This window comes from Aethalodelphis obliquidens, unplaced genomic scaffold (genome assembly GCF_003676395.1).
Source record: "Aethalodelphis obliquidens isolate GAN/ISIS:26980383/991018 unplaced genomic scaffold, ASM367639v1 scaffold2, whole genome shotgun sequence".
Taxonomy (NCBI): domain Eukaryota; kingdom Metazoa; phylum Chordata; class Mammalia; order Artiodactyla; family Delphinidae; genus Aethalodelphis; species Aethalodelphis obliquidens.
Window position 1 is genome coordinate 85,055,956 of NW_020837946.1, and position 26,499 is coordinate 85,082,454.

Below are 26,499 nucleotides of genomic sequence, written 5' to 3' on the forward strand. Positions count from 1 at the left end.
TAAAAGCAGCAAGGGAAAAACAAAAAATAACACACAAGGGAATCCCCATAAGGATAACAGCTGATCTTTCAGCAGAAACTCTGCTAGCCAGAAGGGAGTGGCAAGACATATTTAAAGTGATGAAGGAGAAAAACCTACAACCAAGATTACTCTACCCAGCAAGGATCTCATTCAGATTTGATGGAGGAATTAAAATCTTTACAGACAAGCAAAAACTAAGAGAATTCAGCACCACCAAACCAGCTTTACAACAAATGATAAAGGAACTTCTCTAGGCAGGAAACACAAGAGAAGGAAAAGACCTACAATAACAAACCCAAAACAATTAAGAAAATGGGAATAGGAACATACATATCGATAATTACCTTAAATGTAAATGGATTAAATGCTCCAACCAAAATACGTAGACTAGCTGAATGGATACAAAACCAAGACCCGTATATATGCTGTCTACAAGAGACCCACTTCAGACCTAGGGACACATACAGACTGAAAGTGAGGGGATGGAAAAAGATATTCCATGCAAATGGAAATCAAAAGAAAGCTGGAGTAGCAATTCTCATATCAGACAAAAGAGACTTTAAAATAAAGACTATTATAAGAGACAAAGAAGGACACTACATAATGATCAATGGATTGATCCAAGAAGAAGATATAACAATTGTAAATATTTATGCACCCAATATAGGAGCATCTCAATACATAAGGCAAATACTAACAGCCATAAAAGGGGAAATCGACAGTAACACAATCATAGTAGGGGACTTTAACACCTCACTTTCACCAATGGACAGATCATCCCAAATGAAAATAAATAAGGAAACACAAGCTTTAATTAATACATTAAACAAGATGGACTTAATTGACATTTATAGGACATTCCATCCAAAAACAACAGAATACACATTCTTCTCAAGTGCTCATGGAACATTCTCCAGGAGAGATCACATCTTGGGTCACAAATCAAGCCTTGGTAAATTGAAGAAAATTGAAATCGTATCAAGTATCTTTTCCGACCACAACACTATGAGACTAGATATCAATTACAGGAAAAAATCTGTGAAAAATACAAACACATGGAGGCTAAACAATACACTACTTAATAACCAAGAGATCACTGAAGAAATCAAAGAAGAAATAAAAAAATTCCTAGGAAAAAATGACAATCAAAACATGATGACCCAAAACCTATGGGATGCAGCAAAAGCAGTTCTAAGAGGGAAGTTTATAGCAATACAATCCTACCTTAAGAAACAAGAAACATCTCAAATAAACAACCTAACCTTACACCTAAAGCAATTAGAGAAAGAAGAACAAAAAAAACCCCAAAGTTAGCAGAAGGAAAGAAATCATAAAGAGCAGATCAGAAATAAATGAAAAAGAAATGAAGGAAATGATAGCAAACATCAATAAAAGTAAAAGCTGGTTCTTTGAGAAGATAAACAAAATTGATAAACTGTTAGCCAGACTCATCAAGAAAAAAGGAGAAGGCTCAAATCAATGGAATTAGAAATGAAAAAGGAGAAGGAACAACTGACACTGCAGAAATACAAAGTATCATGAGAGATTACTACAAGCAACTCTATGCCAATAAAATGGACAACCTGGAAGAAATGGACAAATTCTTAGAAAAGTGCAACCTTCCGAGACTGAACCAGAAAGAAATAGAAAATATGAACTGACCAATCACAAGCACTGAAATTGAAGCTGTCATTAAAAATCTTCCAACAGGGCTTTCCTGGTGGCACAGTGGTTGAGAGTCTGCCTGCCTATGCAGGGGACGCAGGTTCGTGCCCCGGTCCGGGAACATTCCACATGCCGCGGAGCGGCTGGGCCCATGAGCCATGGCCGCTAAGCCTGCACGTCCGGAGCCTGTGCTCCGCAATGGGAGAGGGCACAACAGTGAGAGGCCCACGTACCGAAAAAAAAAAAAAAAAATCTTCCAACAAACAAAAGCCAAGGACTAGATGGCTTCACAGGCGAATTCTATCAAACATTTAGAGAAGAGCTAACACATATCCTTCTCAAACTCTTCCAAAATATAGCAGAGGGAGGAACACTCCCAAACTCATTCTACAAGGCCACCATCACCCTGATACCAAAACCAGACAAAGATGTCACAAAGAAAGAAAACTACAGGCCAATATCACTGATGAACATAGATGCAAAAATCCTCAACAAAATACTAGCAAACAGAATCCAATAGCACATTAAAAGGATCATACACCATGATCAAGTGGGGTTTATCCCAGGAATGCAAGGATTCTTCAATATACGCAAATCAATCAATGTGATACACCATATTAACAAATTGAAGGAGAAAAACCATATGATCATCTCAATAGATGCAGAGAAAGCTTTCAACAAAATTCAACACCCATTTATGGTAAAAACCCTGCAGAAAATAGGCATAGAGGGAACTTTCCTCAACATAATAAAGGCCATATATGACAAACCCACAGCCAACATCATCCTCAATGGTGAAAAACTGAAAGCATTTCCACTAAGATCAGGAACAAGACAAGGTTGCCCACTCTCACCACTCTTATTCAACATAGTTTTGGAAGTTTTAGCCACAGCAATCAGAGAAGAAAAGGAAATAAAAGGAATCCAAATCAGAAAAGAAGAAGTAAAGCTGTCACTGTTTGCAGATGACATGATACTATACATAGAGAATCCTAAAGATACTACCAGAAAACTACTAGAGCTAATCAATGAATTTGGTAAAGTTGCAGGATACAAAATTAATGCACAGAAATCTCTAGCATTCCTATACACTAATGATGAAAAATCTGAAAGTGAAATCAAGAAAACACTCCCATTTACCATTGCAACAAAAAGAATAAAATATCTAGGAATAAACCTACCTAAGGAGACAAAAGACCTGTATGCAGAAAATTATAAGACACTGAGGAAAGAAATTAAAGATGATACAAAGAGATGGACAGATATACCATGTTCTTGGATTGGAGGAATCAACATTGTGAAAATGACTCTACTACCCCAAGCAATCTACAGATTCAATGCAATCCCTATCAAACTACCACTGGCATTTTTCACAGAACTAGAACAAAAAATTTCACAATTTGTACGGAAACACAAAAGACCCCGAATAGCCAAGCAATCTTCAGAACAAAAAACGTAGCTGGAGGAATCAGGCTCCCTGACTTCAGACTATACTACAAAGCTACAGTAATCAAGACAGTATGGTACTGGCACGAAAACAGAAAGATAGATCAATGGAACAGGATAGAAAGCCCAGAGATAAACCCACGCACATATGGACACCTTATCTTTGATAAAGGAGGCAGGAATGTACAGTGGAGAAAGGACAACCTCTTCAATAAGTGGTGCTGGGAAAACTGGACAGGTACATGTAAAAGTATGAGATTAGATCACTCCCTAACACCATACACAAAAATAAGCTCAAAATGGATTAAAGACCTAAATGTAAGGCCAGACACTATCAAACTCTTAGAGGAAAACATAGGCAGAACACTCTATGACATAAATCACAGCAAGATCCTTTTTGACCCACCTCCTAGAGAAATGGAAATAAAAACAAAAATAAACAAATGGGACCTAATGAAACTTCAAAGCTTTTGCACAGCAAAGGAAACCATAAACAAGACCAAAAGACAGCCCTCAGAATGGGAGAAAATATTTGCAAATGAAGCAACTGACAAAGGATTAATCTCCAAAATTTACAAGCAGCTCATGCAGCTCAATATCAAAAAACAAACAACCCAATCCAAAAATGGGCAGAAGACCTAAATAGACATTTCTCCAAAGAAGATATACAGATTGCCAACAAACACATGAAAGAATGCTCAACATCATTAATCATTAGAGAAATGCAAATCAAAACTAAAATGAGGTATCATCTCATACCGGTCAGAGTGACCATCGTCAAAAAATCTACAAACAATAAATGCTGGAGAGGGTGTGGAGAAAAGGGAACCATCTTGCACTGTTGGTGTTCATGTAAATTGATACAGCCACTATGGAGAACAGTATGGAGGTTCCTTAAAAATCTAAAAATAGAACTACCATACGACCCAGCAATTCCACTACTGGGCATATACCCTGAGAAAACCATAATTCAAAAAGAGTCATGTACCAAAATGTTCATTGTAGGTCTATTTACAATAGCCAGGACATGGAAGCAACCTATGTGTCCACTGACAGATGAATGGCTGAAGAAGATGTGGCACATATATACAATGCAATATTACTCAGCCATAATAAGAAACGAAATTGAGTTATTTGTAGTGAGATGGATGGACCTAGAGTCTGTCATACACAGTGAAGTAAGTCAGAAATAGAAAAACAAATACCATATGCTAACACATATATATGGAATCTAAGAAGAAAAAAAAAAGTCATGAAGAACCTAGGGGCAAGACAGGAATAAAGACACAGACCTACTAGTGAACGGACTTGAGGATATGGGGAGGGGGAAGGGTAAGCTGTGACAAAGTGAGAGAGTGGCATGGACATATATACACTACCAAACGTAAAATAGATAGGTAGTGGGAAGCAGCTGCGTAGCACAGGGAGACCAGCTCGGTGCTTTGTGACCATCTAGAGGGGTGGGATAGGGAGGGTGGGAGGGAGGGAGACGCAAGAGGGAAGAGATATGGGAACATATGTATATGTATAACTGATTCACTTTGTTATAAAGCAGAAACTAACACACCATTGTAAAGCAATTATACTCCAATAAAGATGTTAAAAAGAAAAAGAACATGTGGTTGGCAAGGATGTGGAGAAATTGGAACCATCATGCATTTCTTATGGGAATATAAAACAATCCAGCTATGGAAAACAGTTTGCCGGTTCCTCAAAAAGTGAGACATAGAATTGAGACCCAGCCATTTCACTCGTAGGTATATCCTCAAAAGAGCAGAAAACAGGTCTTCGAACAAAAACTTGTATAGACAAATGTTCATAGCAGCAGTATTCACAATCACCAAAAGGTGGAAACAACCTAAGTGTCCATCAATAGATGAATGAATAAGCCAAAGGTGGTCCATCCACATAATGGAATAGTATTCAGCCATGGTAAGGAATGAAGTATTGATGCATGCTACAGCAGGGATGAACTGTGAAAACATTATGTTACGTGAAAGAAGCCAGTGACAAAAGACCATGTATGATGTGATTCCGTTTATATAAAATGTCCAGAAGAGGAAAATCCAAGGAGACAGAAAGTAGATTTGTGTTTGATTAGGGCTGAGGGAAATGGAGGGCTGGGTGGAGAGGGATGATAGCTAAAGGGTACAAGATTTCTCTTTGTAGTGATGAAAAGATTCTAAATTGACTTGGGTGATGGATGCACATATCTGTGAATATACTAAAAACCACTGAATTGTAGGCTTGGCTTTAAATGGGTCAATTATATGGTATATGAATTATACCTCAATAAGGCTGTTTTAAAAAAGGGAGAGAGAGAAGCTAAAAATTAAAATATTAAAACACACACACGCTGTCCTAGGTGTTTGGACAGACTCTGCCAGATCCATTATGGATAGTCTCAATTAGTGACCATTCCAATGCTGGAGCTGATTTAGAAAAACATAAACAAAATTAAGAGTGTGTCAGGCAGGGGCTTCCCTGGTGGCGCAGTGGTTGAGAGTCTGCCTGCCGATGTAGGGGACACGGGTTCGAGCCCTGGTCTGGGAGAATCCCACATGCCGCATACTAACTGGGCCCGTGAGCCACAACTACTGAGCCTGCACGTCCGGAGCCTGTGCTCCGCAATGAGAGGCCGCGACAGTGAGAGGCCCGCGCACCGCGATGAAGAGTGACCCCCGTTTGCCGCAATTGGAGAGAGCCCTCGCGCAGAAAAAAAAAACCAAAAAAACCAAAAAAAAAAAAAATAAAATAAAAAAAAAAAAAAAAAAGAGTGTGTCAGGCAGAGAAGGTAAGAATGGAACAACACATCCAAAGCCTAAAGCAGTGAATGGTGCTAGCATGTTCTGAAGCATTGAGATGCTGAGCGGGAGCTGGGCCGTGAGGACAGTGGCAAGAGAGCAACACTGTGGAGTTGAGAGTAGTTGACCCAGAATATAGCAGTGGCCTGGAAAGCAGGCTTCAGAGTGATTCCATCACTCACTGGGTATGTGTGCAGGCAAATTTGTGATCTTTCTTAAGCATCCATTTCCTGTAATTGGGAATAAACACCATGCCCCCCTCACAAGATACTGTACTTTGAGGATTTAATGAAGCAAGATAGGTAAAGCGTATAGTCAAAGCCTGGCAAACAGTATGCAGTCCATAAGCGTTAGTGCCCTGAGCTCTTGGGAAGCTAAAAGAGTTCAAAATGAGAAATCACCAGTTATCAACAAAATGTTACAGCTGATGATAAAGGTTTCAAGCTTTTTGAGTTTTGAGTAATTTAGAGACATTGCCACTAATTTAACTTCCTCTGATCCATCAAGAAAAATACATGTTTTTAAAAGAAAATCTCTAGAGAATTATGGTAACTGTCCCCTAGACTAATGGTACTGATCTGGCCTCAGTAGCTCAAGCTTAGCCAGAAAAATAACAAGTTCCTGTTACGATGATATTCTAATTAAATATCCCAAACTTTATTCCAGGTATACCCAATCCAATATTGGCAGAGCTAATTCAAGCAAGAACATTCTAGCCAGTAAATAATAAATTCTCAGAAGCCAAAATTTCCATTTACACCTGTAAATAGAAAATTCAATTTAATGCAAATTGTTAAATAATAAGACCAGTGGGCAATGAACCATACTAAACACATCATATGAAATGGATCAGTCATGCAGCATGGTGACCAGGAGAGAAATCTGTGACATGTTCTGTAGCTAAATGCTATGTGTTTACACATGCAAGCACACGCATGCAGACGCACACAACAAGATGCTACCACAGAGACACAGCATGCGTGTGAAAGATGGAGAAATTCTGAATGAGTAGCTGGTTGCATTCCTCTGTGTTTAAGATCTTTTGCTCACCTTCCGTAGGATCATCTAACCATGAAGAATGCTATTTTATACAATGCTTGGCAGAGCAGTTGTTAGGAAGGGGAATCCAGTAAATGGCTTTGCTGAAGCTAAAAATCATTAAGACGGGGATTCAGGCATGTTCTTTATTGAGACCTCCTTCTTGAGAAAGTTCAAAAGTCACCATCCACAAATTGAAAATCAGCAACATACTTACACAAAATACGTACAGAATTCCTCTGATTGAGGCACAGAAGATTAAAATAAGTCAACATAGATCATTTTTTCCTACCTTAATCTGGACAATAGGACATGGCTCAGGCATCAGAGATTTTGGAGATCATTCAACATGCTAGATGCAGGATGTATCTTATAGCGCATCTGGAGAGCAAGGGACTTGGAAGAGAAAAGTTTGGAAGAAAATAGGTTTGATTTTTAAATATTTTCCAGCTCTTTTTTTAAATAAGCTATCATGCATCTGAGCTTGGAAACAATTTAAAAGAAACAATCAAGTGGATCATCTTTCACCATAGTCACGAAGGTGCTGACACCCTAACGTAGGCTGTTTTAACAAGAGAGCAAAATCCTTAATGCTAATGTAGCACTTTGCTTTTTGAGTTCCCAGAGTCTGAAGAGTATGCAGACCAAAAAGCTTAGCAAATCTTGGGAGCAAATTATTTTTATTTTTTTCATATGTGTTTGTGAATTACCTGTTTGCTTGGTGCTGAGAAATTTCACAGGAAGTGGAACTTTCAGGGCTAAAACCAGAAAATGCCAGGGCAAACCGGGGCAAGATGGTTACCTTATGTGTTTATCAACAAAAGACTAAAACCAACATATAATCTCTACACACACATCAACACACCTATGTGGAAATAATTTTAAAATAATGGCATTCAAAAATGAAAATGTAGGGCTTCCCTGGTGGCGCAGCGGTGGAGAGTCCGCCTGCCGATGCAGGGGACACGGGTTCGTGCCCCGGTCCGGGAAGATCCCACATGCCGCGGAGCGGCTGGGCCCGTGAGCCATGGCCGCTGAGCCTATGCGTCCGGAGCCTGTGCTCCGCAACGGGAGGGGCCACAACAGTGAGAGGCCCGCGTACCGCAAAAAAAAAAAAAAAAAAAAAAAAAAAAAAATGAAAATGAAAATGTAAAATATTCAGCTAAACCATTAATCATTCATTCTCCTCAGTACCCTTTAGTTACTTCCACTTCCTTGCCCTCCGATCAAATCTTAAAGGAAGTTTTCAAAGATATTTTCGAATCAGAAGGTCCCACAGTCAACCGAAGAACTTGCCCCAAGCTCATTGGTCTTCAGGCATGTAGAAAGTTTGGGGGAAAAAAAGTTTTTGATGTAAAATCATTTCTACACTGATTCAGAGAACCGATTCAACGTTTTGAATAGTTCAAGTCAAATTTATGCCTGAAATATCGATATAATTAAGGAAATAAAAATATTATCTGGAATATGGCTTTAACCCAACCAAAAGAAAACATCAGGTCCTTTTCTTTGTTATATCATTTGAACTTAGCATTTTCTTCTTGCTAAGAGTCTGTTAATGAGGCTAATACAGCAAAAGAAAGTGTTTATGTTTGCCCACCTTAATCACTCTCCACTTTCGTCTTCACATCTTTGAGATTAAAACGTAGATTAGCAAAAGAACAGTTGTTTCTTTCTAAATGCATTGTAAGTTTGTTTTTTCAGTTGATTTCTTCCAAATTTCCAGTGTTATCTGCTGCAAATATTTTACTCTTGAATATTTTATGTAATTAATTGAGAAGTAGCGATAATGTAAGACTATTTCATCCAGCGATCCCCCAGCATATGGAGAATACTGCAAATTACCAAGTAAGTCCACTGAGTGAAACGTAAGTTAAAAATGAGTTTAAGAGACAGCGGGACATGTTTATGTAGGCAAAAGGGGTTGGAAGATTTGCTGACAACACGGAGAGGTGTGTTGCAATAAACTTGAAGGAGACAGGCCATTGGGCCAACCAGCCCTTTTCTATCCAGGAATTCCTTATGTTCTCATTAGTGTCTCACATCCGGACAGCTGTGTTATTAAAATTTGGCCCTAAACTTGAGTCAATGAAGGAGTTTCATGTCTTGATTTCATTCTTCCTTTACATATTAAATACACAAACACACATACACACACACACGTGCGCGTGCACACACACAAATTTCAGCTTTGGTTCAAGGAAGCATTTCATTTCACGTCCAGACATCAGATTTTTGTGACTCATGGCCAAGGACAGGGAATGGCTTTGTGAACAAGCTTGTTCTGATCATGTCCACCTCTGTCTGATAAGAGTACATGTTCATGGCACCTCACTTTCATTAATACAACATTCTAAACAGTCCTCTGAATGGCCACCTTTAGTACTGAGTTAGGTTCAAGCTTCTAGAACTGAGTTTCTTGGGAAGAAAAAATGTTTTAAGGGTTAGAGAAAAAGGGCAGTTCTCTTCATTCCTTTATCTTTCCTCATCTTTTAAAATATGTGGTTAGGAAAGATTTTGTACAGGATTGGTTAGAAGCCAAGAGCTTCACTGACCCTTTTAGTCGTTGCCATTTCACATTTCTGGCCTCAGGAACTGGTGGAATTTTAGAACAAATTTTAATTTATAGGATGCAAGCATAACCTGCATCTGAATATAAATACCAAACACATGCATTAGCGCTTTGCAGTTAACAAGCACTTGGATCCCCACTGTCTTGTTTGCTCTAATTCATGATCCTATTAGCTTGGTGCTATTATCTGATATTTATCGATGTAGAAACTAAGGCCCAAAGAAGTTAAGTGACTTGGCCAAAATCACTTGCCCAAGTGGTAAGTAGTTGACTTAAAATAGAGGTTAAAGAAAGAACTTAAATTCAAACAGAAAATAAAGCTCCATTTTTAATGTAATTTTTTTAAAAATAAAGTTGAGCAAAAACATAAACAAATGAGGAGCTTATGTCTACTTGGGTCCATTTCTAAAGACCTATTCCATTACATGGTAACAGCATATGTATGTGTGCTACTTAGTTATCTTAAGTAAAGAGTAAAGACGCTTAAGGAAACAAATTCATATATTCACTAAAGGCTTCTTTATAGTGTTGTTATCTTTTTTCTGTTTTAGGTTAAAAAATATACAACCACGAAAATCAATTCATAAATCAAAATATTAATGTTATTTGTTTATACTTGTTTTAACTTCAAGCATCATACCTTTCAAAGCAAAAACCCAAAGCCTTACCTATATTCTAGTGAACTGACAATTACTGAAAATAATACTCTCCTAATGAAAGCCAAATCCACATTCAAAAGCTATTAACTGTTGTTGCAAACAGAAGCCTTAGTCAACATTTGAGCATAACAGATAAAGTACTGGAATATAAACAAATAGATGATGAAGAGAGGGGCAGTGGGGGCAGGAAGAGAGTGTTGAGGAAAGAGAGAGGGAGACTGCTGCACAGAGCCTTACCCCTAGGGAGGATCCAGGAACCCGAAAGCCCCCTAAGGAGCTGCCTCCAAACGCCCAGTTCCTTCTGATGTGGTCCCTGTATTTGGTTCTCTCCTGAAACAAGTGCCCTGGTCTGATGGCCAGTTTGAGGCCACTCCCCTGATAACCTGTCTAGCCCTTGCTATAATGTCCTCCTGTCAGGGGCCAGAGCTGGTCCATGAGACCCAACATGGGTCTGATTGGGGTCCCATTACAACCGAAGCAGAACCCCCAGAAAGGAAGAGACACTACCTCATACTTGGCAAGAAGAGTACCACCCCACCAGAATTAACCCCGGATGCTGGGGTCAGTCTCCTGAGAGCTTTGGGCACCAAAGCGCTCTAGCTATTGTCATTGGAACGTCGATCTCCTTCCCTGAAACTCTGACACTAGGCTTTCTCCCCTCTTCCTCCCAGCCTGCTCCAAGGTCCCAAGATACATTTAGCCCAGCCTGGAAGGGTTAAAACATGCCACAGGGGATTTAAACTAATTTCAGTGGTAGCTGATGGATTTTAAAGACCTGACCTTTTGTGAATTAGGAAGATCTACTCTCGCCTTCACTTTATTTTGTAGCCATCGTTTGGCTAGATGGGTCTGACTTCTATACTCCCAGTAGCATTCATCACACACAGTCTGTCCTCCCCGCCAGCCTGCAAGGATTAGGTCTGTCTTTTTTTTCTTTACTATTATTATTACTGTTATTTTTATTTTTTTTGGCCATGCTGTGTGGCATGTGGGATCTTAGTTCCCCGACCAGGGATGGAACCCGTGCCCCCTGCATCGGGAGTGCAGAGTCTTAACCACTGGACCACCAAGGAAGTCCCGGATTAGGTCTGTCTTGATCACTGTTGTACCCTTATTCCTAGCACGGTGCCCAGCATATAGCAGAAATTAATAAGCATTTGCAATGAACACATATATGATACATGTATGCAACTGTCAAGCAATCCATTAGCTTAGGAAATGAGGTGATTCATCACATATTTGAATTTATTAATTGGCTAATAATACTGATGCATTAGACAGCACATTTACATTTCATACTTATATTGTAAAGCACAAATATATCAAATAATATGTTTTTATCTACCATTTTAAATTCTGAAAAACTTTTTTCCCTTCAAAAGAATATCTGAGGGGTGGGATAGGGAGGGTGGGAGGGAGGGAGATGCAAGAGGGAAGACATATGGGAACATATGTTTATGTATGACTGATTCACTTTGTTATAAAGCAGAAACTAACACACCATTGTAAAGCAATTATACCCCAATAAAGATGTTAAAAAAAAAAAAAGCAACTGTACCTGTGTACTATATATCATAATGTTTAATTTCAATGTCTCAGATTTCACAGAGTGAATAAAATAAAATTACTTCTTTAAAAGTTCAAAAAAAAAAAAAGAATATCTGCTAAACTTGCTTTATAAAATCCTGAGTGAAGAGAAGCGAAAGACAGCCTCTCACTGGAAGCAGCCCTTCATTCAACAACTGAACTCTAAGAAATATACATTTTCTTAGAACTCACATTTATCAGAAAAAAATTCCGGAAAATTGCAGGTAACATATATTCGGATAGTTTCATTACGTTTACTTAAAACTAAGAAGTTTATGACTTTAAGGCAAAGGGAACAAATTATTTTTTAAATGTTCAGTCTCTATATGATCCCTGCTGCCCCTACTCTCCTATCTCAAATAAGCCAAATTAATTTTCCAATTTCACTTCCAAACTACTCTCTTGAATGACTGTGTTTATGATTTGGTGTCTTTGTGTGCTAAAGACAAGTAACAGACCAGTTATGGAAAAGAGGAGAAAAAAATTCCAGTGCTCTCTTAAGACCATGGCTTCCTTTCTAATACATACATATATGTATGTATCAGGACCAAACAGAGTCACAGGACACTGGGTTCAATTTTTACTTTGACAGTAGTCCCATGTGACTCTGAGCCAGTCCTTTCAACACCGTTATTTCCTCATCTGTCACATAAGAATAATAAGATTTGCCCTTTACCAGTTTCCAAAGATGTTTCCATATCTGAAACATACTTGGGACTCCCAAAATAGGTTTGATTATTTTGTCTTACTCCATCAAAATCTTAATTTCCTGCTTTTCCAAATTAGGGATAAAAATATTTGCCAACCTTGAAAGTTTATTATAAGAATCAAGTAAAATAATGCACATGTAAAAGCTTTGAAATTTGAAAATGTTTACATGTGAAAGGTCTTGTTATTTTAATACTTTTGCAAATGCATGTTTAAACTAATGCAAGTTATTCAAAAATGCAGTGAGAAATTTCCATCTTTTGGGTCTCCTCTTAATATGAAGCATGGAAGGTCTTCTGGTGGCTAAACGCATTATCAATAAAACATGCATGTGAAAAAAAAAAAAACGCATGTGCTTGGAGTTCTTCATTCAGTAATAAAAATTAGTTTGTACCATGACATTCATATTCAGTTTAAGAAGTATTCTTAAGTGTTCACTATGTGCCAGATACTTACTAAGAGTTGGGGATACTTAGCTAAGGCTGCTATAACAAAATACCATAGACTGGGTGACTTAAACAATAGACACTTATTTCTCACGGGTTTGAAAGCTGGGAAGTCTAAGATCAAGGTGCCAGCAGATTCAGTTCCTAGTGAGAACTGGCTTCCTGGCTTGTGGACAGCCACCTTCTTGCTGTGTGCTCACATAACCCTTCTTCAGTGCATGCCCAAGGAGAGAGCATGATCTCTGTGTTCCTCTTCTTTTAAGAACACTACTCCCATCATGGGTACCCCACCCTCATGACCTCATCTAAACCTAATTTCTTCCCAAAGGCCCCACCTCCAATTACCATCACATTGGGGGTTAGGGCTTTACTAAATTAATTTTGGGGGACACAACATTCAGCCCATCATAGGGTAAAAAGTCAAAGATGACAGTGTCCCTGACCTCATGGAGGCCTTATTCCAGTTGAAAGAAGACATAAAGGAAGGACCTCAGTGCAGAGTGTTAAATGCTATGAGGACAACAGAAGGGCCAGGAGGAGATGACATGTGTGCTGAGTTAAAGGATGAACAGAGAAGTCAGCCAAATAAAGGGAGCAGGAAGGCGTATTCCTGGTAGAGTAAACGGTATAGGCAAAGGCCCTAACATTGGAAACAGCATGGTTTGTTCAGGGGAAAATGCAAACAATATTATAAAAGTGTAAGGTGCCATTTGAAGAGTGGTGGGAGAAGAGGATGAAGAAAGAAAACATTCCATCTAAGAGGACCACATGTGCCTTTCTAAAGAACTTGTGGTTTATCGCACTGGCACTGTGCTTCTCACACTAGGGTACTCAAACCCTGGGGACAGGCAAGATTAACATGGCCCAGCTTCTTGGGTCCTCAATTGTACCCAAAACTATGGGAAAGAAACAAAGTTGAAGCTGAAGTAGTATTATTTCAAAACACTCTTTGTAAATATTAAAACACCCATCCTTAGGGTTACATCCTTAGGGTTACCTGAGTTGGAGATGCACAGCTGGTATGTAATGGGGAATCGCTGATGGCTTTTATGCTCAGCAGTGACACAGTCAGATTTATGTTCTAGATCAATCACTCACTCTGGTAATGGTATGAAGAACAGACATGAGGGAAGAAAGACTACAAATGGGAAAGTCCCTTAGGAGCTGGGCATTTCCTCTTTCAGGAAAGAGATGCTGAGTAGCTGAAACAGGGTAGGGATGTAAGTGGGGAGGATTTGAGCACATGTGAGGAACTTGTGGAAGTAAGGTCGTTAGCACTTAGTGATTCACTATGGAAGTTAAGAGAAAGACAGGAGTCAAAGGTCAACCCAGGGTTTGGGCTCAGGAGACTGGATGGAGAGTGATGCCCTTCAGCTAGCTGGCGAACACGGGAGAAAGTGAAGTTAGGAGAAGATTACAGCTTCAGTTTTGAACATGTACAGTTCTACATACCCAGGGATCTCCCAGTGAAGATGCTCAGAATTCACGCCTTCTCTGATTCTCCTCGTGAAGGTGGTCAAAATTGGTGGGGCATTTTGCTTTATCTCCTTCACAACTTTCACTGGCCGTCTCTGGAGTTCATACATGACCTCGTCTCAGCTCGTAAACTGTTTTCTTTGATGGCTCTCGACCCCTACGACAGATTAGTAACTGCCTGGGCATTTTCTTAGAATAGCATCAACCCACCAGTTCTGTGCAGTTCCCCAATTTTCTGATCTTTTCAATGGAACAGCATGTGTGACTGACATGATGACTGCTGGTAAATAAGTAAACTAGAAGAAAATCCATTATCATATCACCCACCAATCCTTTAGCTCCTAAGTCCCTATTTCTGAACTTTAGTTCACCTCCAACAACTTCTTCATCTTTTCCAATCTAGTTCCTGGTCTCCCAATTGTAATAAAATAGATACTGATCTCAGGTGGGGAATAAGCATCAGAAACAGATGAACTCATAAGACACAAATCTTATGTCCCTATCCCCCTGTTTTCATGCAAATGTCCCCAGTAATTAAATCAGGAAAAGAAAATGTAGCAAAAACATACCAGCCAAATGGTTTCAAAATTTCAGAAGAAGCTGTAAATATGGTCCTTTTTAGAAGATCAGGTTCTCACTAGAGTATGAGAAAGGGTAACAGTTGTTCTGATGAAGCAGTTTTTAAATTCTTGTCAGTGATTTGAAGAGAGATAACTGATGTATGTTGAAGAAGCTGGCAAAATTTTTAAATAGTTCGGACGCTACAGGGAGCATTTTTTTTTAAAGCAATGTACTCAGAAGTGTTGGCAAGACTTTATTTGAACGTAGCAGTGCTTATGTGAGGAAGTTATTTTGAATTACCCTAGTATAAATATGTATGATTTTATTTGTATTGAAAATTTCCTTTGCAAGTGAGTGACTGAGGGACTGTTATATCTCTATTGCTTGGTAAATGATTTAGGTATTTCATTTTGGAAGTAAAATATTATACTCAGGATTCAAAAATAATATCAAAATCCTGTTTGTGACCACAGTGCTTTTTGCACCTACATTAATGCCTTTTAACTCTTATTTGCCATGTAGAACAAACGGCATCTGTTGTTTCAAGTCTGGCTTTTTTACATGACATTCATGCATGCATGCATTCATTCATCCAAAAGACATTATTCAGTGCCTCTCATGTTCCAAGCTCTATGCTAGGCAGTGGGCAGACAGTAATAGTATTGAACTGTCCCTCCTCATAACGAATTTCAGGTAAACATTCTGTTTCCTCCAGGTAATTTTCTGCAGCACAGTGAAAATCTCAAATCCTAGGGTCATATCTTATTATTTAAAAGCTAAGCCTTTTGAAGGTTGCGAACAAGGCTATCTTTAAAAGGTAGTTTTTCTTCTGAATAGAAAGCATGGAAAGAAAGATAAGAAGAGGTAAGGGCCCTGAGTGAGAAATAGGACTTGAAGCAGAGGGAAGAAGAGAGAGGGGAAGGGGGCAAGTATTATAATCAGGACTTAATACTTTTTGCCTCAGTATCTTTGGGCAACCAGTTACTGGTCTACATGAAAATGAAGTTGCTGGCAGGAAAAACACCCAGCCCACTGGCTGATGCAGCCTGTCCATCTGAAGAAGGAGATGGAATTCCCTGGTGGTCCAGTGGTTAGGACTCAGCACTTTCACTGCCGAGGGCCCAGGTTCAATACCTGGTCGAGGAACTAAGATCCCACAAGCCACGAGGCATGGCCAAAAAAAAAGGAAAAACAAAACAAAATTCCCCATCTTCTCTGTTTTCTTTATTTACCTATTGTGTGGTATTAGAGGGTGAGGGGATCATTTATCTTAAATTACAACTACACACCTGCCTTCTTAAGCAAACCATACTTTTACTAATCTACTCCATTTTTTCTTTACGATTTCCTTCCTTTTTCAGAGAAAACCTCTTATTAAATTTTAATATATTTACTTAAAAATAAACCATGAAAAGACTCATCAGAGCCATTTAAAGAGAAAGACAAATATATACACACAATTCTGCATTTGCTCCTTCATTTTTTTTTTCAGAATGTGTGTAAAATTGACACACAAGAAAGGGAATAAAACAGTTTGTGTTAATAATGTAATCTGGTACATAACTTGATGAAAAGGAGGTTGTGCTGGTCTAAGTGTTCCATGGTCCCTGCCTGCTAGGCTTATCTATCCTCACATTTTTTTCAGCCGGGCAGCTTGACTTTCGGGATCTTAGTTCCCCCGACCAGGGATTGAACCCACACCAGTGAAAGCACCACTGGACTGCCAGGGAATTCCCACTATCCTTATTCTTATCTCAGGCCTTTACAAGTGCGAAATAGGAGATCAGTTTACATCCCTTTAAAGCTTCTTAATGAATGGCAGACTCCACACACAACAACAAATATTTCCTATATAATAGGCACTAGTCCAGGGGACTGGGAAAGAGACATTGGTGAGAGGTCACCTTCCTTCGTCAAATAAATTACTATTTAGAGATCCGAAATGAAGCAATGGTTTAAAATTTTCCAAACGATGTTACTTTGCTTTAATATCATAAAAAGCATTACTTTGCCCCCAATTCAAAGTCCAATGTGATTTCAAATGACCTTCGCAAGCATATTTCACCTAGCCTTGAACTCCACAACTACACAAGAATCCTCACCAACGGAAGCAAAACTGCAATAGAGACCATCTCTACAGAACTACTATAGCAAATTATTGTAAATAAGTTTTCAATATCCCAGATAAATGCTAAATGATGGTAGGTAATAATATAGCTCAGGATCATGCTGATTTCTCTAAAATGAAATTCCAAATACACAGTAGATAGATAGACTAAACTTTAGAAGAACAAGGTTTTAGTTTTTCATTCCTGTTTTAAAAGGCCACGTATTGTCTGTGAACTTTCAGCTTTGTTCTGTCTCTCTTGTCTAGAAGGGTGCTAGCCATGGGCCAAGAACAATAGGTAAGCCAGCTTACCTCAACCCAGAAAAATTACCCCGTTGCACAGGAGCCATACCTATGGTTCCACAGTGGCCAAGGAAAAACCTAACAGGAATCGAATTTTTTTTTTTTTTTGCGTGTAGCAAAGTTACTTCCAGAGAGAGCAAAAGAAGCCTGGTTTGCACTGTAGCAGAACCATTGGAACAATATGCTCCCTGTGTCCACAACCCAGTCCTCCCCTGACACCCTCCTTTCTAGGGCATAGGGTAGAAAAGTCACATACACAGTAGATCATGCCAGGGCCTGCTGACACAACCGTACTCCTGAATTTGCAGGCAGCAGAGTGTAGCAATGTCTTTAGTATACACATATTCTTACCTTTTTTTTTTTTTTAAGCAGATGTTTCAGCACTCAACTGGGGGGTGGGAAGAAGATACTGCAGGCAAACTTTCTCAGCGCTATTCCTTCCCTTCTACCCCCTTCACAGTTCCTTCAAACTTCAGAAGTTTGAGTTAAGAGTAGGTAGGTATAGAGCTTTGGACAGTATTAAGGGCCTCTTCTTTTTACCTTGAATGAGTGATCTTTGACATTTCTTTGCCACACCAAACTGGCTGCCAGAGTGCTTCCTCTTATGTCAGGTCATATAGGGAGAATTAGGTGGAAAGGTATTTTTTCTTACAATTGTAAACAGAAGTGTGAAATACAGAATGAAATTGTAAAGTATATTTATTTACCTCAGAGGTTAGAATCGTGATGCTTATAATCACGAGCACTCCACCTTTTCTACGACAAGTTAAGAAGTTCCATATTACTTTTGCAACTTTGTTCTCAGTAAGCATTGATTTCTGTAAAATGCAAGAACCAGTTAAACAATTCCTAATAAAATCATAAAGTAAATAATTAAATAAATGGCACTAAAATAACTAAAAATGATGAAATAAGTATCATCTAAGATACATGCTATATTCACTCTGGTTTTCTGTAATTTAACTTCATGTATTTTCCAGGTAATTCACAAGAAGGAATTCCTATTTATTGATATGCCTACCCTGTAGCATTTTACATATATTGTCATATTTTTTCACCACAGCCAGCTTAAATTTAAGTCCTCTTTTGCTCATTTTAAAAATGAAGTTCTCAGGGGCTTAATATCTTGTCCTCAATACACAATTAGCACTCACAAAGCAGGGAGTCAAATCCAGTTCATCTAATTTCAAAGCCTATATCTTTGCCACTATAATATGCTGTAATTGAGGAGAATGTAAAGAACCTGGTGTCAAATACATTGAGGTCCAGTTCCCAGTCAACAAGCAATTTAAAAATTATACAAGAAAAAAAACAATTTCCAGATATGCCTGTATCATGATCTCTCCTTCATCACTAACTTGTCCTGTGCTTACGTCCAGTACTGGGGCCAACGTGAGCAAGCAGGAACTTGCCCATGGGAATGTCTCTAAGTCAAGGGTCCTGGTGAGAAGACTGAACTAGGAAAGACACTTTACCTGGGAAGCCAGAAGCAACAAAGCCAGAGAAACCATTCTACCTGAGCCAATACTGTAACTGGAAAAATGAGCCTAAGCACTAGATCCAAAAGGCAAAATAAGCCACACATGGAAAAACAAGTACTAACCAAGTCATCCAGGAGGTTTGGAAGTGGGTCACAATGCAGTGTGCAGAGTGGGTGGGCACAAGTGGTTCAGAAGGATGTCTGCGAAAGGTGAGAAGACATTGGATGTCACCTGTATGTGGCGTCTGCTGGGAGGATGGATCTGGCAGATTCAAAGGCCGGTGAGAACCAGACACTTGAATTCTGGAGAAAGTCGTTGATTCTCTCTAGGTCACATCTACACTGCCAGGCCTAGAAAAGCAGGGTTTTTTCTTAGCTACTATTATTTCATAGTTGTGATTATCATGAAGAGAATAATTTTTGAGAGTAAAGTTTTTATATTTAAGTACCTGAAACATCACTGCAAAAAAAAAAAAAAACAAAACCACTTTTAGAACCGTGCAAAATTAGAACATCCAAGATTTATAATTTCACCTTTTAACAGAATAAGGACTGTTAAAGAAGACCACAAAGCAGCATGAAGTTATTTCCAGGTCACTAAACAATCTATAGGTGCAAACAGTTTTTGGTCCCATTGCCCTTTACAAAGGAAAAGAAGAAAAAGGTACAGGTCACTCTGAGCCCCTAGGCTGATGTCCAAATGGCCCTTTTGGTAGTTTCAACGTGAAAGAAGCATGGAATGGATCCTTTGAGAAAGGAAACAATTAAGGGACCCTTTAAGTGTTTTGAGGAGTCTTAAGGAAAACAACAAGAAAAAGAAGTCAGTATTGGGATTAAATATTGCAATAGTTTTTTCCCATAAGCATTTGCATTGACTTTTCAGCTTTTGCATCAAAAAGAAAATCTGGCCTTCTGGATGTTTAAGAGACTAAGGAATTTCATTTTCCACTAGTAAACTGATTTTCTCCCCCACTATAGGTACTTAGAATTAGCGCAAACCCCAGGATAACTACAATTCCAAAAGGAAATGCTCACTCAGCTCATTATGAATGGTCTTACAACAAATACTGTTCTGACAGCCAAATTCCTGGTCTCCAAATTTGTAAGTTTGCCCTTTTTTTTTTCTCACAAGTCTTACTCAAGACCGCTTCTGAGCTTCTGCACATTTAACCCTTACAGTCAAAGACAATATGTTACTAAAGAACATGAGAAACTTCAAGTTCATACATTTGGACTAAAAGAAATCTGATATTTATAACCAAATTATGACCATATTGAATACGACAAATTAACTCCTTAACCAACAGAATAAAAAAACACTATTTATTTTCATGTCTGTGGCTACGAATTCTTTGAAGAGGTCTGAAGAACTGTAAACCAGCCAAAAATCCTATGATGCTTTCCATTTTATTTCTTCACTTTAATAACACAGCACTCACTTCTCAATAGAAAAATGACGAATGATACTAAAAGGTAAATAGCTGTTTTTAACTAGTCAAAATTAACTAAATTGTCCTCAGTTGATCCGTATATTCCATGTTATTTTTTCAACCTTTCATTACAATAATAAAGCTACACTATAGTGAAGTTTCAGGCACTACTTTATTTAGTTCTCAAGAAAACTCAACAGAATGGGCACTATTAGTGTACCCACAACATAGCTAAGGAAACAAATTTAGAGTAGATTGTCGGTAATCACACAGGTAGTAACCTGCAGGGTTAGTATTCAAAATAGATTCTTTGGACGTCAACTGACACAGGGGTATAAAAATATCAGGGATAGGCTTGCTTGATCATTTTAAAATAACTTTAAATCAGTCCATATATTAATAAGTAAAAGTAAAAAATTATCTTAAATTCAGGTATGAATTATTTGTCAATTACCTCAATTTTCACTTTTTGACATGTGTAAATAGACATAACCAAAAAGTTCAATGATCAAATTCCAATAAGAAAAAATGGTGCATAATTAGTGCACATCTCTGCATTTGGGGAGGAGACTGACTTGATTTTACATAGGGTATTGTTTTTCCTCATTAATTGTAGTTCTGTCACATATTTGTATCTGACTGCTACATAAATGATTCACAAATTGTTAAGAAGTTTTATGGATATCTGGAAAGAATACTACAACCCAATAAATAAACTTTTACAAGTGCCAGAGAGAAATTTTACATTAAAATGTTACTTTGTTTCTTCGTCCTGAGAGAATGAATTTAAAAAAAAAAAAAAAAACAGTTAAAATCAAGCATTAGATATGCAAATATGTGTTCAGATCAGAGATACCAAAATTATTCAAATGATTAATTATTCATCATAAAATGTCAATTAATAATTATGAAGCATAAAAAGCATCTTTCTAATGCATCTTTATTTTTCTTGGCCTAAAAAGGGCTTAATATACATGTTCAATTGACTTCTAACAAGTTTTAAAAATCCAACAAAGTAAACAAATTGCAAACAAGTGCAAACTCTGAATTTTAATAGGAGAACAACATGCTCAAAATGAATGAAAGACAGAAAAAAAAAATAAGGAAAACTAAAACCATAGCCACATTCATGACATATGCAGCTCCGTGTTCACTCACCTGCTAGGCAATAGGGCAACCTGGCGAAGAAAACAACCCAGCAACTCAAGCTGTGAATTTGCTTAGCATGTACAAAACACAGGGCATGGTGTTTCTCTCTGAATTGATTCGTGTGGGGCAGGGGTGCTTTAGGAATTTTTTACACTTTCCAAATAGTCATTAAAAGAAAAAGCACAGTTTAAGTTTCTTTAAATTACCTATTGTAATTTCTAAAGTCTGTTAAGCCCTGCTAAAATATCACCATAAATGAGAAAATTTTTCACATTGCTTTAATTCTAAAGAATTTCCCTACAACAAGTATTATTCATTTTTCTTCCAGGAAGATTATATCTTTTAAGAAAAAAGGAAGTCAATTTGAGCTGATATGATAATTCAGAATAGGGAGCCACTATGATTACTGAGATATAGATTTATATTTCTTTTATTACTATTATTATTATTATTTTACTTTTCACTGACACCTGGCGAACTTGTTCTCTGATGACCCAAGGGAGTTACTTTAGTCAGGGTGTCCCTGACCTCCTGCTGGTAGATTAATTACATATGAAACATTGTGTTTTCAAAACGAAATGATAAATCTGGACACATAAAGGTGGCAGAAAAGAATCAGGGCGAGAGAGAAGAGACGTTAGGAAACAAAATAAGGGCTTGCAAAAGGGAGATATCAGATAGAAAGAAAGGATAATGTAGGAAAGGCAATTGGGAAAGAATTTCAAGAAAATAAGGATAAAGGTCAGGGAGGGCTGAAAGGAGGGCAAGAGGGAGGAAAGGAGGGAAGGAAGGATTTGGGGTTTTCAATCCCCTGGCGAGGCTGCTGGCGTCCGCGCCCTCAACGCCACAGCCTTCCAAGTTGAGGCGAAAGCCACCTCCTCGGGCCTGCGTCGCATCCAACTTACTCCAAGTTTTCTGGTGACTCCTACAGGGCCCCTTTCCGTCCCCCCCATCCCACCCCTTAGTGAGATTGACAGTCGCGTGGAGGAGGCTTTTCCAGGCACAGCCTTTCTCATGGTAATCAGCCCCCAGCATCACCTCGCGGCCGCGGCCGCTCCCGCTCCGTGCGCAGCTCGCGGACCCCGGGGACCGGAAACAAGGCGGCGGGCGGGGAGCCGGCGAGCGAGCCAGGTCAGCTGACCCGGCCGCGGGGCGGGGGTCGCGGCGTTCCCGGGCGGGTATAGGTCTGGAGGAGGGGGGGGGTGGTGCGCGGGGGCCGAACCCCTCCCCCCCCCCAACGTGTTCCTCCGCCTGTGCTGCGGAGGCCTTACCCTGAGATCAAATGAAGGGACCGAAGCTGGGGGCGTGGGGGACAGAGCGCGCCGAGAACTGGGGGCGACAAGCAGACCTGTTTTGCATCAATAAATTAAGACGCTCATTTGAGTCCTGAAGTTTGCTGGTTCCTGTCAGTGGAGACGTTGCCAAAAAGCACTGAAGCCGAGATTCAGCCTTAACTTCAAAAAATAAAATAAAAATAAAATAAAATGAACCTCTCAGCTGGCTGCCCTGCTGGGGCCAGGTGACGTGCGAGATTCCACAGCCCGCGGGCCTCGCAGTAGGGATATTAGAGACGGTCTGAGATTCTCTGGTCCTGTTTTGATTTTGTTTGAAAGGGCTTCTCAGAGAGATGCTTCTGATTTTTTTTTTTTAATAGACTTTCCCCTCCTATCCTAGGCTCAACTCCGAATGGATTGGATTGCGAGTTTGCACGTGAGAAAACCGTTTGGCTTGACTTGGACCCCTGCCGCCCCCCACCCCGTCCACACACACCCCCAACGCAGGGGTCCCCCTTATCATCCTTTGCTTGCAACTCTAAAAGAAGTTTCCCACCTTCTGTGTAACAACACAGGGTCGAAATAATTCCTCTAGATGAAAGATCAATTCCGTTTCAAAAAGAGAATAGGTTCCTTTTTTTAATTTTCTCCACATGGTACAGAATAAACAGAATTTGCTTTAAAAAAAATTAGCTGTGGCCAAATTCGAATTCCTTCTACAGGCTGTGTGTTCAGGGCAGAAACATTGTATCTCTTCTGGCATCTGGGCCAGCAAGCGGAGCTGGGGGCAGGGGAGAAAGGGGGAGCGGCTGTGAAAGTTAAGGAAATTGACAGACTGAGAGGTGAATGGGGGGACAGGCACCAGGTCCTGGCTGGAGGGAACTGGAAAACAAGAGTGCATCTTCACACGCTGCCTGGGTGGAGGGAATCCTGAGGGAGGCAGTTTGTTTTAACTCGAAGAAACCCTAAAGAATTATTTTTCTCCCTTCAATGTCGATTGCAATATTATTTCACATTTGCATGTATCTGTTGTTTTAATCCCCTTGGTCTGCGCTAATCTCGAAATGGATTACTAATGGGGAAGAAGGACCGGGAAGGAGCGATTCATTTGCAAGGACTTGCTCTGCTGTGTGAGGAGCCGAAAGCTAGCAGCTCCTAGTCCTCTCTCGACTTTTCCCTGCGTCCTGCGCTCGTGCATCCCGCTGACCCCACGATCCCCATTGTCCCCGACCTGGCCTTCGGACTAAGAGAGTGTTCGGTACAAATTTATATTCCGGCTTCCTCCGATCCCACCGCCTCTGCTTTGGTGTGAACTCTTTCGGTCAAATGGGGAGGGGAGTGCCAGGGGCGTGCCAGGCAGGGGCGGAGGGCAACCCACCGGCGCGCTCACCCCTCGCGGGGACGCTTCGCGTGCCACCCTCCAAATATCCACCTTGATGGGAACCTGAAAGATTGCTTTTTACCCCAATTCAAATACTTGCACGTCGGCACTCCCAGTGCTAAGTGTTGAGGCTGTCTCCTGACACTTGAACAATTACTGAGCCCAGAGTAATCAGATGATTAGGTGTTTTTCATGGAAATACTTGTCTTTTTTTTTTTTTTTTTTAAGTCAGATACTAAGTAACCAGACAATAATATACATAATAAAGAGAAGTGATTTGTCAGCCGTTTGATTGGATCCTTTGACCTGAGGTTTTGCCAGTGAGTGTGTGTCTGGACTGTAAGCTCCAGTGGTTACCTGGGGTCCTGAGGTGGGGTCTTGCCTGGAATTACTCCATGCAAGGGACACCTTTGTCCTGGAAATGGGAGAGGAAACGCTGAAAAGCAAACTTCTAGAGAAAGCTGGACTCGAATTTTTTAAAAATAAAAAAGTGGGGAAAAGAGGGAAGAGAAAAAAAAAGGGTATTAATAATAGAAATAAATCTCAGAGAAGGAACTTGATAAGTCATATATTTATAGAGATAGAAATATTAAAGCAATGTAAAGCATAAAACTGAGAATGTGCCTGACCCATGGTGGAAATCTTTAATTTTCTTTTTTTATTATTAAATTTTAGACTGATGGTCTTGAATGCTCCTCTATAGGTAATTTATCTGAATGGGGTGGGGGAGGAGATTCTCACTGTAATAAATACTTAAGGTAGGAAAGAGGTGAGTCTGTACCAAGAGTGAAAATTTACTTCCTTGCATCCTAAAGGAAGAATTGGTTGTGGTCATGCTGGGTGGCTACTGCTCCCCCCCCCCCCCAATAAACATACAAAACACAAAGCCGTGTGCCTCTGGGAGTGTGGATGTGGTAACCCATGGGTGGCTTTTCCCTCCTCTGAGTGCAATTGCCAATGACTCTTGCATTCAAAGTCTTTTTTTAGGCACACATTCAAAGCACAGTTCAAAGCAGTTTATCTTCATATAAGTAAAAGTCTAGTGTTGGATCAGGGTTTTATTTGTTTCAGATTTCATCAGACTGAAAACAGGGGGCTGTAACATATTAACAATATTAAAGCAGAAAAAAAATGGCATAAGGCTGTTCTTTAGTCCTCTTGACACCTCCACCTTTACCTTTGCAAGGAAGCCCAAAGACTGTGGGACTAAAAGTTTATTTGTGCTCTGAGGTTCTCAAGTACTTTCACTCTTGAAGAAAAAAAAAAAAAAGAAGAAAAAGCCTCACAGTTCTCTAAGAAATTGAGCCTGAACCATTGGAGGCTAAGAGATTTCTTCCTTTTCCGATAAATGTCTGTGCTCAGCATCCTCAAATTTGGCTGTCTTTATTTACTTCTATATTAGTTCCAATTATGTGCAGTGTAAACCAGCTTTTTGATTAACAAAACAGCAGAGCATTGGTTAAGAACACTTAAACTTCAAAAAAAATTCCCCTGGGAAGTGGGCTCTGAATTGGTTAATAATGTGCAGTACTTGCTAAATTGCTGACTTCCAGATGTGGAAAATATCTTTCTTGTTTAGGACCTATGTAACCTGATTGGATTACGACAGAAGCGTCACGTTGGAAGCTTTTGAGTGATTATTTAATTAACCATACAGTAGAAAGCTGTATTCTCCAGGAAATCCCTTCCATATTTACATAACCAATCCCTTCAGAGCAAAGGTGGAGTCTTTTCTTTTTAATTTTACTTTAATTGCAATATCAAAAAATATATACTCCAAAACTTAGACCCCATGCCGTTTAATATGGTGATCTTCCTTCGCTGCTAAGTTCCTCTATGGCCTTTCTCCTTTTCCTCCTGTCTCCCTACACCCACTCCCTCACTTTGTAGTGAGGTCTCCGTGAGATGTGGAGAGATTCAGAGATCGGTCAACTCAGCAACTCAGCGCTCTATGTTAATTTACTTAAGAGACCCTTTTAAAAAATGCCAAACCACTTTTTAGTATTGGGATCCAATCCAGAAATTCATCACACACACACACCGCAACACACACGCCCTAAAATGCAGTTCACATGAAGCTTTTTTTTTTTTTTCTGGCTCTGGCATCTTAAAAGAAAAAAAAAATTAAGAGAAAGGGCAAAAAATTTAGTTCCAGAAGCCGTGCTGAGAAATCCACACAATTTAATGTGCATCTCAAATCTGGTCATTAGAGACATCTGTATAAGAAGAGGCGATCTGGATTGAGGAACCGGGATCTTTCCCTTTAACTTTCGCCCTTTAGAGTTCTCCAGTTCTGTGAATGGTGTGCACCGTTTTCCGCCCTGTACTCTGTAGGATTTAGTGATGAGGATAATGATGCCAAAGGCTTGACGGGGGGGGGGGGGGGGGGGGG

At 39.5% G+C, this 26,499-nt stretch overlaps 1 long non-coding RNA gene across 1 annotated transcript in view; it reads right to left on the minus strand.

Annotated features, from left to right (window-relative positions):
- LOC113633527 (uncharacterized) overlaps positions 1-19,446 on the minus strand; it is a 46,964-nt gene extending 27,518 nt beyond the window's left edge. The window contains exons 1-4 of the long non-coding RNA XR_003438223.1: positions 18,997-19,446; positions 18,101-18,211; positions 14,399-14,579; positions 7,267-7,370 (exon numbers count right to left, since the gene is read on the minus strand). This is a non-coding gene — a long non-coding RNA (uncharacterized LOC113633527). The remainder of the gene's footprint in view (positions 1-7,266; positions 7,371-14,398; positions 14,580-18,100; positions 18,212-18,996) is intronic.
- Between the last annotated feature and the right edge of the window lie 7,053 nt (positions 19,447-26,499).